The 15,702-nt window shown below is 35.4% G+C and overlaps 1 protein-coding gene across 4 annotated transcripts in view; it reads left to right on the top strand.

The window, feature by feature from the left end:
* TSC22D1 (TSC22 domain family member 1) overlaps nucleotides 1-15,702 on the top strand; it is a 135,721-nt gene that overhangs the window by 36,637 nt on the left and 83,382 nt on the right. The window lies entirely within an intron of this gene.

Raw genomic sequence — 15,702 nt, 5'->3', positions numbered from 1 at the left:
GTATTTAATTTTGTGTCTTTCTCTAAGTATTTCTGAATATATATTCTATCCTTATATATGTTAATATTTTTTGAGAAAAAATTTTTTAAACTGTTAAATTAAAATGATTCTTCCTTGGGTCATCCAGTACCAAATGTTATGAAGTAGGTGATCTATTTAGTCTATTTTTGCATTTTCCTAATTAGCTTCATCTTAGCTTTGTTTCCAGAATTGGATTTTTTTTAGAGTTTTTGTATGTCAGTTTTGCAAAGCATTAAAACTCTTGAGTTAATGTTGTAAATATCAGGAGTAATATGGTCAAATCTTTTAAAGAGAGATTGATCAAAATATAACCCCTTACAAAATAGTATAGAAAAGACAGTTCCTCTACCCAGAAAAAGAACATTTGAAAATAATGGCTGATTGGAAAACTACCCAATTCGTTAGAGCTGTTAACAGAAGAAAAAAAATGTTTTATATTTTAGTTGCTTGAACAAATAATTATAGAATGAGAAATCTTGACTTAAGAGTCTCTTGCTTTTAACTTTATCAATAAAGACAACATGGAAAAGGATAAAATTTGGTTTTAACAATTCTTATCTTTATAGCTACGTAAACTTAATTGAAGCCATTGAAATAATTTACCTTTTCTATGCAGAGTCTGCTAGAAGCAAGAGGATTTCCAGTTTGATTTGAAGAAACTTAGATAAGAAGTGGACTCCAGAATTAAAATAAACATTATGATGGGGTTCTACGCAAGAAATAAAAGTTGAATTAATGACAACTTATGGATTAAAATGAAGTAATTTGGCTCCCCAAAGAAATTAATATTCTGAGGAAATTATAATTTAGAAGAGCTACTCTATTTGGAGGGTGGGAAAGGAAGCTAAAATTCTTGGCTATATTAGTCGGGTAAGTTTAGAAAAGATGAGTAGAGATTTTGTGGATAAAATTTTGTTTTTAGAATTAAAGCTGTTAAAGGTTTACAGACAATATATATTTCAATGGAAGGCTATATTTTGCTTGAATACAGAAAATTTATAAACCTTAACTATATGTGTATAAAAGGGTAGGGTGCCGGGGGTTAAATAAAAATCTTACACTGGAAACTTCGAACATAATTGTAAAAATAATGGTGAAATGAGAGTTTTAAATAATTTAATTTTTATTACATGGACTCTTCCCTACACCATCAATAGCTTCAAAATAAAAATATTAAAGAATGTTGAACATGGCTTACCTTTATATCTTTGAGGTATAAGAACATAAGCTTATTGTTTCCCATCATTCATTGGATTAACTATAGTATAAATTTTGTTTTGTTTGTTCTTTAGTGAGGAAACAGTTTTTTTTCTTTGTAGCTTCTGTTTAAAAAAGTAAATGTTACGTAAGCAATGTGACTGCAAAGTACTGACCTTATAGCTTATAAATATGTGCACAGATCTTATTTTACTTTCCTATACTGAAACAACTGAGCAAAATGTCAGTGCTTAAATATCCTAAGCAACTTCTTGCTTTTTATTCAGGTGTTTTTATTCCCCATTAAGAAGATTTCATATTGGGGCCGGCCCGGTGGCGCAAGTGGTTAAGCGTGCACGCTCTGCTGCGGCGGCCTGGGGTTCGCCGGTTCAGATCCTGGGCGCGCACCGACGCACCGCTTGGCAGGCCATGCTGTGGTGGCGTCCCATATAAAGTGGAGGAAGATGGGCACGTATGTTAGCCCAGGGCCAGTCTTCCTCAGCAAAAAAAGAGGAGGATTGGCAGATATTAGCGCAGGGGTGATCTTCCTCAAAAAAAAAAAAAGATTTCATATTAATTTAGTCCTAAAATGTGAAAAGATCTGTGTTTCCAAAAATAAGCACATAGGTGCTCTAAAGTTTTTTTTCACTAATATATACATCTAAGGTAATTAGATTACTGCAGTAAAAAATGTTAGGGAATTTTGAAGTATGCATCGGAATTTTCAGGAATTCTGATCAAAGGGATCTCTACTCGAGAGGTAAGGTATGGCATAGGTAGGAATATGTTCAAAATGTGGTCAATGTAATGTCTGATGATAAATTGAACTATAGTAGATATCTTTGGATTTTCAGACAGTTTGTAGAATTAGGAAAATAATTTTTCTTAAAAATCTCTCCCGGAGAAGAGAAAGATAAACCACAAGTTTGTTTTTGCATGACTTTGTGTGCATTTAGAAATATTTATCCAAACATTGTACCTTTATTGTACTTGACCTCTTATATTCCAAGGCATCTCCCACCCTTGCTCTTTTCATGTTTATGATCCATATTTAATTTAGTATTTTTAAGCCCTGAGCCACTATTGAAATATCGTGCTTTGATGGAAAGTTGAGTACATATTCCATGAGATAATTGCCTGGCTTCATTTTTGCTGTGAATGCCTATTTTTGTTAAACGATACCTAGAACTTAGAAAACAGCTGTACTGAGTAATTTTTATTTTGGTTTGAGCAATTAATTCGAGTTTTATAAACATTCACTTAGACTGTAACTCAGGGGAATCTGTTATATTAAGGATGAAGAAATAATACTGCTGACTAGTATATAGAATCATTCAGAGAATAAAGTTATACTGTTATTCTCTAAGGAATATTAAGTAGGTTAAAAGAGTCAAGTGTTAGCATAATATTTAGTACATTTAGAAACAAAGGAAAATGCAGTATTCAATACAGATGAGCTAGAAAAATGATTTAGGATTTTATTTCTAGAATTGAATTACTAGTATAATTTACTCAATAAATGGCAACATAGAAAACACAGTAATCTTCCATTCTGTCTCTTATTTCTTTTTATAAGAACACCAGCTCGTGGACATATGACTTTTACTTAAAATAGTTTGCAATCTATTCCACGTCAGCCTTTATGTGGAGCAAATGATAATGTTGGTGAGAACTGGTGATAGAACTCACTACTTCATGAGGAAGCTGATTCCATGTTCAGGATGCTCTAATGATAAGAAGTTGATCCAGAATTTGCTTTCATGTCGTTTTTTATTTGAAAGTTACCTTACAAATTACCTAGTTTAGCACCCTGATTTTAAATACAAGATAAATGATATCCAGGAATGTCACGTATAGTTCTAATATCACACAGTTGGTAAACAAACTGTCTGTGGGACTCATGTCTCTCGACTGCAAGCTTGGAGATCTGTACTTACCTGTACTTTATTGCCTCCTCATGCTGATTCTAGTTCTGGACAACAGAGCAAGTCTGATTCCCTTCAAATATGACATCCTTCAGTTATTTTAAGATGGCTGTTATACTCCATCAATTCCAAGCCTGTTTTTTTTCCCCTACAGATTAAGCACCTCCATTTTCTTGCCCTTACTCATGTAGCATGGTTGGGAAGTCCATAAAGGTTTTGTAGATATTCTCTGAACATGCCTCAGTTTATCATTGTTTTTCTTAATAATGTGATACTGAACTGAGACTGTAGAGGTGTGCCCAGCCTGTGTTTGGTTCTGGAATACTCATGCCACTTCATTTATCCTTACATAGTTATCCAGTAAGGTGCTTAATTTTATTCATGTTGAGATTCTCTCGGGCAAAAAAGTTATAGAGTGATATGCAAAATATTTTGTTTCTAAAAATTAGGCTAGAAGTCTTGTTTATGCAAGGACGAATGTGCACAGTTCAGTGGAAAAGAAAAAAAGTTGACTCAGGGTAATAGTAAGACCTTGAGAAATCAGTCCAACAAGTACAATCCCCTTTCACTTCTTTTTTATTTGCTTGCTTAATTCTGACTCAACCATAAATTCCATATTAAATGACTTGTGTAATGTAAAATGTTGTTTTTCAGATTGTCCTTGCGAATTTAAGGGTAACCAGGCCCATTGGTGCTGAACTGTTGACATGTGACTGACATTGAGAAAAAAATGAATTTGTGTTTAGTAACATAATTAGAAACGAAAGGCAGTACTTCATTGGAAAAATTTGGGATATATACCAAAAACCAGAAGATGGTGAAGAAGTAGCCCTGGAAGTCTGAGGATGTGGCCCAAGTTCTAATGCAAGCAGAGTCTTATGTTGCCTCTTGAACTATAGTGCAAATACTCTGCTATAACAGCATTGTTTTGGTATAACAGCATTTTAAATTACCAGTTAAATATTTAGTTTTTTTCCCTCAAATTTTAAATTGAGCTCTAGGAAGACACAACTTGTTTATTTAATAGTTATATGTACCTCTTAAGGTATAAATACCTTTGAGAAACACTGGTTTGAGATAGGGTGCATTCTACCTTACCTGAATTAGAATTTTAGGGTAAATGAGGGAGAAAGAAAAGAACAGATATTTACATGCCTACCCTGTGCACATTTCGCTAGGTGCTTTATGTATATTTACGTAATTTAATCCAGCTGACCTGTGAGAAAGATAATTTTGTCATTTTACGCATAAAGATACTGAAGCTCAGAGGTTATAAAACCTGCCCAAGGACACAGAATCAGTGAGCAACAAAGATGGCATTTGAAAGATCTGTCAAAATCTAAATAATTTTATCGCACCATTGATTGCCAGACATCTTTGCCAAAAAGAATGCATATTCTCAGGAAAATTTCATATAGAACCTCAGTGTCTAAAGTAGATAAAAGAGATATTTTACTTAGTATGCATTTTTAATTGACTCTTTTAAAATACTGAAAAAGTAATTTTGAAAAAGAGTAGTTTTAGTTTTACAGAAAAATTGACCAGAAAGTACAGAGTTCCCACCTATATACCATGTTTCACCTCTCTTAGTTTCCTCTGTTAACATGTTTTGTGTGGTACATTTGTTACAGTTAATGAGCTAATTTCAATACATCATTATTAATTAAAGTACATAATTTACGTTAGGGTTCACTCTTTATGTCATACAGTTCTATGGGTTTTGCCAAATCCATACTGTTGGGTATCGCAATTACAGTATCATACAGAATAGTTTCACCAACCTACAAATGGTTTGTGTTCCACTTATTCATCTCTTCCCTCGCTCTCCACCCCTGGCAACCACAGATCTTTTTGTGTTTCTATAGTTTTGCCTTTTTGAAAATATCATATAGTTGGATATGTAGCCTTTTCAGACGGCTCTCTTCACTTAGCAATATACAATGTTTTTTTGTGAGTTGATAGCCTATTTCTTTTTATCACTAAATAATATGGCATTGTTTAGATCTACAACAGTCTGTTTATTCCTTCATCCTTGAAGGATATCTTGGTTGCTTCCAATTTTTGGCGCTTATGAATAAAGCTGCTATAAACATTTGTATGCAGGTTTTTGTGTGGACGTAAGTTTTCAACTCATTTGGAAAAATGCGAAGTAGTGTGATTGTTGGATTATATGGTAGGCTTTGTAAGAAACCACCAAACTGTCTTCCGAAGTGGCAGTACCATTTTGCATTCCCACCAGCAGTGAATGAGAGTTCCTGTTACTCTGTATCCTTGCCAGTATTTGGTGGTGTCAATGTTTTGGATTGTAACCACTCTAATAGGTGTATATAGGTATAGTGGTGTCTCCTTGTTTTAATTTACAATTCCCTAATGACATATGACATTGAGCATCTTTTCATATGCTTATTTTCCATCTGTATATCATCTTTGGTGAGGTGTCTGTTCAGATCTTTTGCGCATTTTTTAAATCAGTTTTCTTACTGTTGAGTTTTGAGAGTTCTTTGTGTATTTTGGATGCTAGTCCCTTACCAGATAAGTGTTTAGTAAATACTTTTTCCTAGTCTGTGGCTTATCTTCGTTCTGTTAAGTGTCTTTTACAGAGCAGAAGTTTTAAATTTTAATGAAGTCTACTTCATCAATTTTTTCTTTAATGGATCATGCTTTTGGTGTTGTATCTAAAAACTCATTGCCAAACCCGTGGTCACTTAGATTTTCTCCTATGTTATCTTCTGGAAGTTTTATAGTTTTGAGTTTTACATTTAGATCTATGATCTGTTTTGAGTTAACTTTTGTGAAAGGAGTAAGGCCAATGTTTAGATTAATTTTTTTTTTTCTTGGTGTGTGGCTGTCCAGTTCTAACACCATTTGTTGAAATGATTGTCCTTTCTCCTTTGAATTTTCTTTGCTGTTTTTTCAGAGATCAGTTGACTGTATTTGTATGGGTCTATTTTTGGGCTTTTTATTCTGTTCCATTGCTCTGTTGATTCTTTTGCCAATACCACACTGTCTTGACTACTGCAGCTTTTTGGTAAGTCTTGAAGTTGGATAGTGTAAGTCCTCTAACTTGTTCTTCTTCAATATTGTGCTGGCTATTCTGGGTCTTTTTCCTTTTGACATAGACTTTAGAATGAGTTTTTCTATATCCACAGAATGACTTTCTGGGATTTTGATTGAGATGGCATTGGATCTAAAGGTCAAATTGGGAAGAACTGACATCCAACAATATTTAGTCTTTCTATCTATGAACATGGACTATCTCTCCATTTATTTAGATCTTTGATTTTTCATCAGCATTTTGTTGTTTTTTCCTCATTTAGATCTTGTACGTATTTTGTTAGATTTATGCCTAAGTATTTGTTTTTTTTTGGTGGTAATGCAGATGATTTTTTTTTTTTTTTTTTTTTTTTTGTGAGGAAGGTCAGCCCTGCGCTAATATCCATGCCAATCTTCCTCTTTTTGCTGAGGAAGACTGGCCCTGAGCTAACATCTGTACCCGTCTTCCTCCACTTTATGTGGGATGCTGCCACAGCATGGCCTGACAAGCGGTGCATCGATGTGTGCCCGGGATCTGAACCCGGGCTGCCAGCAGCGGAGCGCACGCACTTAACCGCTATGCCACGGGGCCGGCCCCAAATGATGTGTTTTTAGTTCCAAATTCCAGTTGTTCCTTGTTGGCATATAGGAAAACAATTGACTACCTGTATCTCACAACCTTGCTATAGTTGCTTATTAGTTGCAGGAGTTTTCTTGCTTATTAGGGATTCTAAGCATACACATCATGTCATTTGCAAACAAAGTTTTATTTTTTCCTTCTCAATCTATATATCTTTTTATTTTCTTTGCTTATTGCATTAGCTAGAGCTTCACAGTACAGTGTTGAAATAGGAACGGTGAGAGGGGACATGCTTCTCTTGTTCCAGATATTAGGTGGAAAACATCTAGTTTCTCACTAATCAATATGATGTTAGCTATAGGTTTTTTCTAGATATTCTTTATCACGTTAAGGAAGTTCCCCTCTAGTTCTAGTTTCCTCAGAGTTTTTTTTAATTGTGTTGATGTTGGCTTTTGTCAAGTGCTTTTTTTCTATCTGTTGATAGGATCATGATTTTTCTTTAGCCTGTTGATATGATGGATTACTTGAATTGATTTTTGAATATGGAATCAGCCTTTGATACATGGAATAAATTGAACTTGGACATGGTGTATAATTCTTTTTACACATTATTGGATTCAATTTGTTAATATTCTGTCACGGATTTTTGTATCAATGTTAATGAGAGATATTGGTTTGTAATTTTCCTTTCTTTTAATGTCTTTTTGTTTGATTTTTGATACTGGGTTGGCCTCATAGAATGAGTTAGTAATTGTTCCCTCTGTTTCTTTCTGAAAGAGATTGTAGAGAATTGGTATCATTTCATTAAATATTTGGTAGAATTCACCAGGGAAACCATCTGGGTTTGGGAATAGATAAAAGATAGGTAAAAGTCTATTTAGTTTGTTTCTTCTTGTGTAAGTTTTGGTAGATTATCTCTCTTAAGGAATTGGTCCATTTCATCTAAGTTATCAAATTTGCGGGGATACAGTTCTTCATAATGTTCCTTATTAACCTTTTAATGCCCATGAGATCAGTAATGATGGCCCCTCTTTCATTTGTGATATTAGTTGTTTGTGTCATCTTTCCTTTTATTTGTTAGCCAGGCTAGAGATTTGTCAATTTTATTGATAAAATAACTGGATTTTGGTTTTGTTGATTTTTCTCTATTTTACTGTTTTCAGTTTCATTAATTTCTGCTCTAATTTTTATTTTTCTTCTGTTTGCCTTGTATTTTATATTTATATATTTGTATTACTCTTCGTTCTAAGCACTGTTTTTGCTGCATCCTAGAATTTTGATAAGTTGTATTTTCATTTTCTTTTAGTTTGAAATTTTTATTAATTTCTCTTGAGACTTTTTTCCCCCTACTAATGTGTTATTTAGAAGTGTGTTATTTTAGAAGTGCGTTGTTTAATCTCCAAGTATTTTGGGGTTTCCCATCTATCTGTAAATATTTGGTATCTGTTATTGATTTTTAGTTTAATTCCATTGTGGTCTGAGAGCATACTTAGTATGATTTCTATTCCTCTAAGTTTTTTTGTGGTGTTTTTTATGCCTTTAATCTTGGTGGATGTTCCATGTGAACTTGAGAAGGTATATTTGCTGTTGTTGAATGAAGTATTCTTTGGCTGTCAGTTAGATCCAGTTGATTGATAGTGATGTTCAGTTCAGCTGTCTTTACTGATTTTCTACCTGCTGGATCTGTCAGTTACTGACAGAGTGGTGTTCAAGTCTTTTAAGTATAATAGTAGATTCATCAGTTTCTCATTTCAGTTCTATCAGTTTTTGCCTCATATACTTTGATGCTCTGTTGTTAGGCAGATAACATATTAAGGATTGTTAGGTGTTCATAGAGAATTGACTGCTTCATCATTATGTAATGCCCCTCTTTATCCCTGATAACATTTCCTTGTTCTGAAGTCTACTTTTTCTGAAATTAATGTAGCTATTCTAGCTTTCTTTTGATTAGTGTTATCATGGTAAATCTTTTTCCATCCCTTTACTTTTAATCTACCTGTATCTTTAAAGTGGGTTTCTTATAGACAACATTTGGTTGGTTCTTGTTTTTTTATTCATTGTGATAGTCTCTGTCTTTTAATTGATATATTTTAAACATTTACATTTAAAGCAAATGTTGATATAGTTGGAATAATATCTGTCTTGCTTGTAACTTTTCATTGCTGCTGTTCTTTTAAAATTTATTTTGCCTTCCACTCTTTTTCTGTCTTCTCTGATACTGAGTATTTTATATACTTCCATTTTCTCTCCTCTTAGTATATCAGTTATACTGATATATACTGAATTATTACAATTCCAAAATGTTTTTCAGTTGTTGCTCTAGAGTTTGCAGTATACGTTTACAACTAATCCACCTTCAGATAACACTGTATTGCTTCATGGGCAGTGCAGGTACCTTATAACAGAGTATTTCCACTTCCTCCTTCCCATCACTTATAACATTGCTGTTCTTTATTTCATTTTTCCATAAGCTGTAATCATCCAATATATTGTTGCTGTCTTTTGAACAAACTGTGTGTTAGATCAATTTAGAATTTTAAAAATAAGAGATTTTGTTTTGCCTTCTTTTATTTCTTGTCTAATGCTATTCCAGAAGAAAATTATGTAGTCCCATGACCTGTATATTCTTCCTGTTCTCTGGGGAACTTCTTTTAGCATTTCTTTCAAGGCAGGTCTTCTGTGACAAATTCCCTCCCTTTTTGTTGAGAAAGTTTTTTTTTCCTCGTTCACTTTTGAAGGTTAATTTTGCTGGATACAAAATTCTAGAGTGATAGTGGTTTTTTTTTTTTTATTCTTTCAATGCTTTAAATATTTCACTCCACTTTCTTCTTGCTTGCATGGTTTTTGAGGAAATGTCTGATGTAATTTTTATCCTTTTTCATCTATAGGTAAGGTTTCCTGTCCCCTACTCCTACTCCTGGCTTCTTTCAGGATTTTTTATTTGTCTTTGATTTTGTGCAGTTCGAATATGATATGCCTATGTGTAGATAATAGCCAGCCCTTATGGTCTGGTGGTCAAGATTTGGCACTCTTGCTGTTGCAGCCGGGATTCATTTCCTGGTCAGGGAACCACACCACCCATCTGTCAGTTGTCATACTGTGGTGGCTGCATGTTGCTGTGATGCTGAAAACTGAGCCACTGGTATTTCAAATACCAGCAGGGTCATCCATGGTGGATCCGTTTCAGCAGAGCTTCCAAACTAAGAGAGAGTAGTTGAAGAAGGACCTAGCCACCCACTTCTGAAAAAATTGGACATGAAAACCCTATCAATAGCAGTGGGGCATTGTCTGATATAGCACCAGGAGGTGAGAAGATGGTGCAGAAAGACCTTGTACACAGGGTCACTAGGAGTCAGAATTGACTCAATGACACTAACAACAAAGTGTATATATTTTGGTATTTATCCTACTTCATGTTCTCTGAGCGTCCTGGATCTGTAGTTTGGTGTCTGTTATAAATTTTGGAAAATTCTCAGCCATTATTTCTTAAATATTTCTTCTCTTCCTTTCTCTCTTTTCTTTCTGGTGTTTCTATAATCTGTATGTTATTTCTTTTTAAATTGTCTCACAGTTTTTGGATATTCTGTTTTTTTCCCCCGTCTTTTCGGTTTAGGAAACTTCTATTGAGGTATCTTTTAGCACACTGATTCTTTCTTAGACTATGTCCAGTCTACTCATGAAATGCATTCTTCATTTCTGTTACTGTGTTTTTGACTTCTAGTATTTCCTTTTGATTCTTTCTTAGCATTTTCTTCTATTTGCTTATGTTACCCATCTGTTCTTGTATATTACCACTTTTTCCATTAGAGCTTTTAGCATATTAGTAGTTATTTGAAATTGTTGGTCTATTAATTCTAAAATGTCTGTCATATCTGAATTTGGTTCTGACACTTGCTTTGTATCTTTAGATTGTGTTTTTTGCCTTTTAGCATGCCTTGTAATTTTTTGTTGAACGCTAGATATGATGTATTGGGTAAAAAGGACTTATGCAAATAGGCCTCTAGTGTGAGGTTTTATGTTGATCTGGCTAGTTGTTAGTCTGTTTACTGTTTGTTGTAGGTGTGTGTGTTGGAGGCCAAAAGTTTCCCTAGTGTCCTTTTTTGGTTTACTCTCTCATCTTTGGGATTCCTTAGAGACTCCTTTATAAATAGAATCTGAGCCTTGCCATTCTTTCAGTTACAATTCCCTGTTGATGTGCTAAGGTGTCGGGGAGGGGAAGTGTTTTGTGGTCCTATCATTAGGTCTCAGTCTTTTAGTAGATCCTACTGTGGGCTTTCACCTTCACAAGTGCCCCTTGCCAACTGCCAACCCCCCCGGCCCCCCCGGATGGCACAGGAAGGATAGAGAGGGCCTGATTTGGATATTTCCCTTTTCCCATTTGGTTAGGATTTGGTGCAATCCATGTTGGTTAGCCTCTGGTAAAATAGTTTTCCTTGAGGGCAGTCCTTTGTTAAGGGGAACCACATGCTTTGGGCTCATTTCAAAATGGTTGCTTTACCTCTCCTGTTTCCAGAAGCAGAGGGGATTATTCTCTGTTCTTTGCCCTGAGAACCTAATGGGGCTTCTGGAGATAAAACTCATGACGGTGTGGGAGGCCCCATGAGGTTGGTTTCCCAGGAGTTTTTAATCTTTCAAGTTGATGCACTCTCAGTCTAGCAGTTAATCAGTTTGCGTTAAGTTTTTCTACCTTTTTCTGGCTCCAGTGGTGGTTTCTGCTTCTGGTAAGCTGCAGTTTTCTGTATATGCCTGGTTCTTCAGTTTTTGGGGTGGAAGTTTGTCCTGTAACCTCAATTCTTTGGAGCTAAGAGGAGTTGTTGATTTTCAGTTCAGCTTTTTTCTTGTGTGCACCAAAGTGACGACTTGACTTGTTGGACCGGAAACTGGAAGTCAGTATGCATTTTTAAATATTTGAATTGACCTTCAATTTAGTTTGAGTCCTAACACTTAAAAGTAATGGTGCTTTACTAGGAGCTGTCTAAACCATTACAGTTAGTCAATTTGATTCATTTAATCTTACTGAGCATTCATCTACTAAATTTCATCTCTCAAGCACTGGATATATTAAGATGCTTATTTCTCTGTACCCCTCTTTTCAAAGGCTTTTTTTCATTGTCCTTTAGAGCCTGGATCTCTCTCTTGTATCTTGACAAGGACTTGGGCTTTAGTATTTTCTCTTTTTATGAAGAAATCTTCCTGTCTACTGGCTCATTTGCACCAGCATCTAATTATGCTGTCATATATCATCTTAAGAAAAGGAAACCACCTTGACCCTTTCCCCACCATCTAACTTCTACTGCAATCTCTGCTCACTTTTATCATCAAGAATTGTCTATTCATATTGTTACTTTCTCAAATTTTATTTACTTTTCAATCTATTCCAATCAGGCTTTTGCTTCTAATACCACTGTGACTGCTTTTGTCAAAGGCACCCAGGTGCTCCCTCTTGCCAAATCCACTAGACACCTGTCCCTCCTTACTTGACCTTTTAGCAGAATTCAGTGTAGTTGAACACTCCTACCTTCTGGAACGTCCTTTTCTTGACTTCCATAACAGTATGTCCTTCTGGTTTTCCTTCTAGCCTTTGCTTAGTAGTTGCTGTTGCTGGTCTTTCTCTTTTCATCCAACTATGGAATGTAGTTAAATGCTCAATCCTTGAACTTTTTACCTATCCTCTTTTCCCTTTACACTTAGATGAACTGGTCCGTTCCCATGGCTTAATACTTTTGTTAACTCCCCAAATTTTTATCTCCCTCCCAGCCACCTCTCAAAGCTCCAGTCTTGATATCCACTAGGATAATTTAAAAAATGAACATGTCCAACCCTGAACTATTTTTCTCTTTGTCTTCCTCATCTCAGTGCAGCACCACTGTTCATCTCATTATGTCAAAAACCATGGAGCAGTCTCTTCCTCACCTCCCATATACAGTCTGTTTGTTATTCATTAGTCCAAGTGTTTGTTTTTGGATTATTTTTACTTTAATTTTTTTACAGCAGTTTTAGGTTTACAGAAAAATTGAACAGAAAGTGCAGAAAGTTTCCAATTAATTCCCCCTCCCTCATTTCGTCTACTAACATAGTACCTTAGTTTAGTACATTTGTTACAGTTGAACCAATTTTGATACTTTCAAGTCCATAGTTTACATTAGGGTTCATACAGTTGTATGGATTTTGCTAAGTGCATAATGTCATATATCCACCATTATGGTATCTTACAGAAAAGTTTTGACTGCCCTTAAAAATCCACTGCTCCACCTGTTCATCCTTCATCATTCCCAATTCCTGGCAACCACTGATCTTTTTTTACTGTCTTTTTAACTTTGCCTTTCCCAGAATGTCATATAATTGGAATCACACAGTATGTAGCCTTTTCTGCAGGCTTATTTCACTTGGCAATATGCAGTTAAGTTTCTTCCTTGTCTTTTTGTGGCTTGATAGCTCATTTTATCACTGTATAGATCAACCACAGTTTGTTTATTCATTCATCTTTGAAGAATGTCTTGATTGCTTCCAGTTTTTGGCACTTAGGGATAAAGCTGCTGTAAACATTTGTGTGTAGGATTTTGTGGACATCAGTTTTCAACTCATTTGGAAAAATACTTAGTAGTGCGATTGCTGGATCTTACGGTAAGCCTATGCCTAGCTTTGCAAGAAACCACCAAGCTGTCTTCCAAAGTGGCAGTATCATTTTACATTCTACCAGTGGTGAATGAGAGTTCCTGTTGCTCTACACCCTCACCAGCATTTGGTGTTGTCAGTGTTTGGGATTGTAGCCACTCTAATAGGTGTATGGTGGTATCTCATTGTTTTAATTTGCATTTCCCTAATGACATGATATTGAGCATCTTCATATGCTTATTTTCCATCCATATATCATCTTTGGCAAGATGTCTGTTCAGATTTTTTGCCCATTTTTTAAATCAGTTGTTCGTTTTCTTATTGTTGAGTTTTGAGAGTTCTTGGATATTTTGTATACCAGGTCCTTTAGCAGATAAGTGTTTTGCAAATATTTTCTCCTAGTCCGTGGCTTATCTTCCTCCTTTTAACAGTGTCTGTTGCAGAGCAGAAGTTTTAAATTTTAATGAAGTCTACTTCATCAATTTTTTCTTTAATGGATCATGATTTTGGTGCTGTATCTAAATCCATTGCCAAATCCATGGTCACCCAGATTTCCTCATATGTTATCGTCTGGAAATTTTACAGTTGTGAGTAACTGTAAAATTACAGTTTACATTTAGGTCTATGATCCATTTTGAGTTAACTTTTTTGAAAGGTATAAGGTCAATGTTTTTTCTTTTTTTTGCATGTGGATGTCCAGTTGTTCTCTAACACCATTTGTTGAAAAGACTGTCCTTTCTCCTTTGAATTTTCTTTGCTCCTTTTTCAAAGATCAGTTTTACTTCCTAAATCTCTCTGAAACCTGCGCACTGCTCACTATCTCCATCTACCAGCCTCTACTCCAAGCTGCCATCATCTCTTGCCTGAACTCTTGCAGTAGCCCTTACTGGTCTCCTTGCTTTGTCTCTTGACCTCTGTATTCTTCACAGAATATGATTTATCACAATTTTAAGGCATAAATAAAATCTTACCTGTTTTCTGCTTAATACTCAATTGCTTTCCTTTGTAAAAACAATAAAATCCAAATTCTTTGTCATGGCCTGTGAGGCCCTAGATCATCTTGCCCTGCCTTTTCCTCCAACTTTACCCTTACTCCTGCCCTCCAGCCAGCCTTGGGCTTATTTCATTCAGTCTCTAAATTGTTTAACTATCTCTTGCCTTAGGGGATTCCCAATGACTGGAATGCCCCTGTCCCAGCTCTCAAGTCTCAGCTTAAATGTTTCCTTTTTAGATATGCCTTCTCTAGTCACTATAACTAAACATCCAATTCTACATCTTGACTTACATTCTCTTATTCTATTGATTTCTTCCTAGTATTTTTCTCAATTTAAAAGCATATATTGTTTGTCTATTTATTGCCCAACTCCCTGAGACCAAGGATCATGTCTGTCTTGTTTATATTGTTTTTTAAGCACCTGCCACAGTAGCTGCCACATACTAGGCACTCAACAAATATTTCAATGAAGAAGACATAGGCAGCCTTTGAGATGCACCAATCTAGTGAGGGAGATCCACACATAAACGAGTAAAGTGTAATGCCACTTCAGTGCTGTTGGACCGTTGTTTAGTCCTGGAAAATAAGCGTTGAAAGGTTGAAAAAGAAAAAAACCTTTGGGATTCTTTCTCACTAGTGTGAATTAGTGATTACAGAGGTCCATTTGTGAAGTCTTATTTGCCTAGGCTTCTTAGCCATAAATGTTTATATTTTTATTATTTGATAATGTGGGGTCAACGTAACTCATCTTGGCAGTCCCAGACTTAGGATCTTAAGTGTCCCAAGAAACCAGCCATCTGTAGTGACAACATGGGTATTGTAGGGGCGTCTCAAGCCCACCAAGAGGTCTGACAGCATACTAATTGAGCATTGGCTCTAGAGTCAGTGTTTGCTTTTGAACACCCAGTGCTGCCACTTACCTTGGGCAAGTCATTTAACCTCTGTGTGTCTCAGTTTCCTCATCTGTGAAGGAGCTAATAAACATACTTGCCTCACAGGGTTGTTTTGTGGATTAAATGGGCTAATATATATAAAGCATTTACTGTGTGCCAGGTCCTGCAATAAACATAAGTGTTTCTGTTATTATATGAAGGCCTTCTCATTTAACTAAGATTTTACTACATTAGAATACGCTTACATCGAGTAACATGCAGCTTTCTCAACAGACACCTCACTTCCTACTTTGCTGAGAAAGACTTCATTCTCCTGCTACCAAACATAAGTCTTTTCAGCACCCATCCCTCTCTCTTCTCCTATGCTCTACATCATATTACCTTAGCTTTCTTAGATTTCTTAAGATTTTTTTATCCCTTCTTTCTTTTCATAGGTAACTTCTT

The sequence above is a fragment of the Ceratotherium simum genome, chromosome 10 (assembly GCF_057802395.1).
Source record: "Ceratotherium simum simum isolate JZ-2026a chromosome 10, ASM5780239v1, whole genome shotgun sequence".
NCBI lineage: Eukaryota > Metazoa > Chordata > Mammalia > Perissodactyla > Rhinocerotidae > Ceratotherium > Ceratotherium simum.
This window is presented reverse-complemented; position numbering and strand designations above follow the sequence as displayed.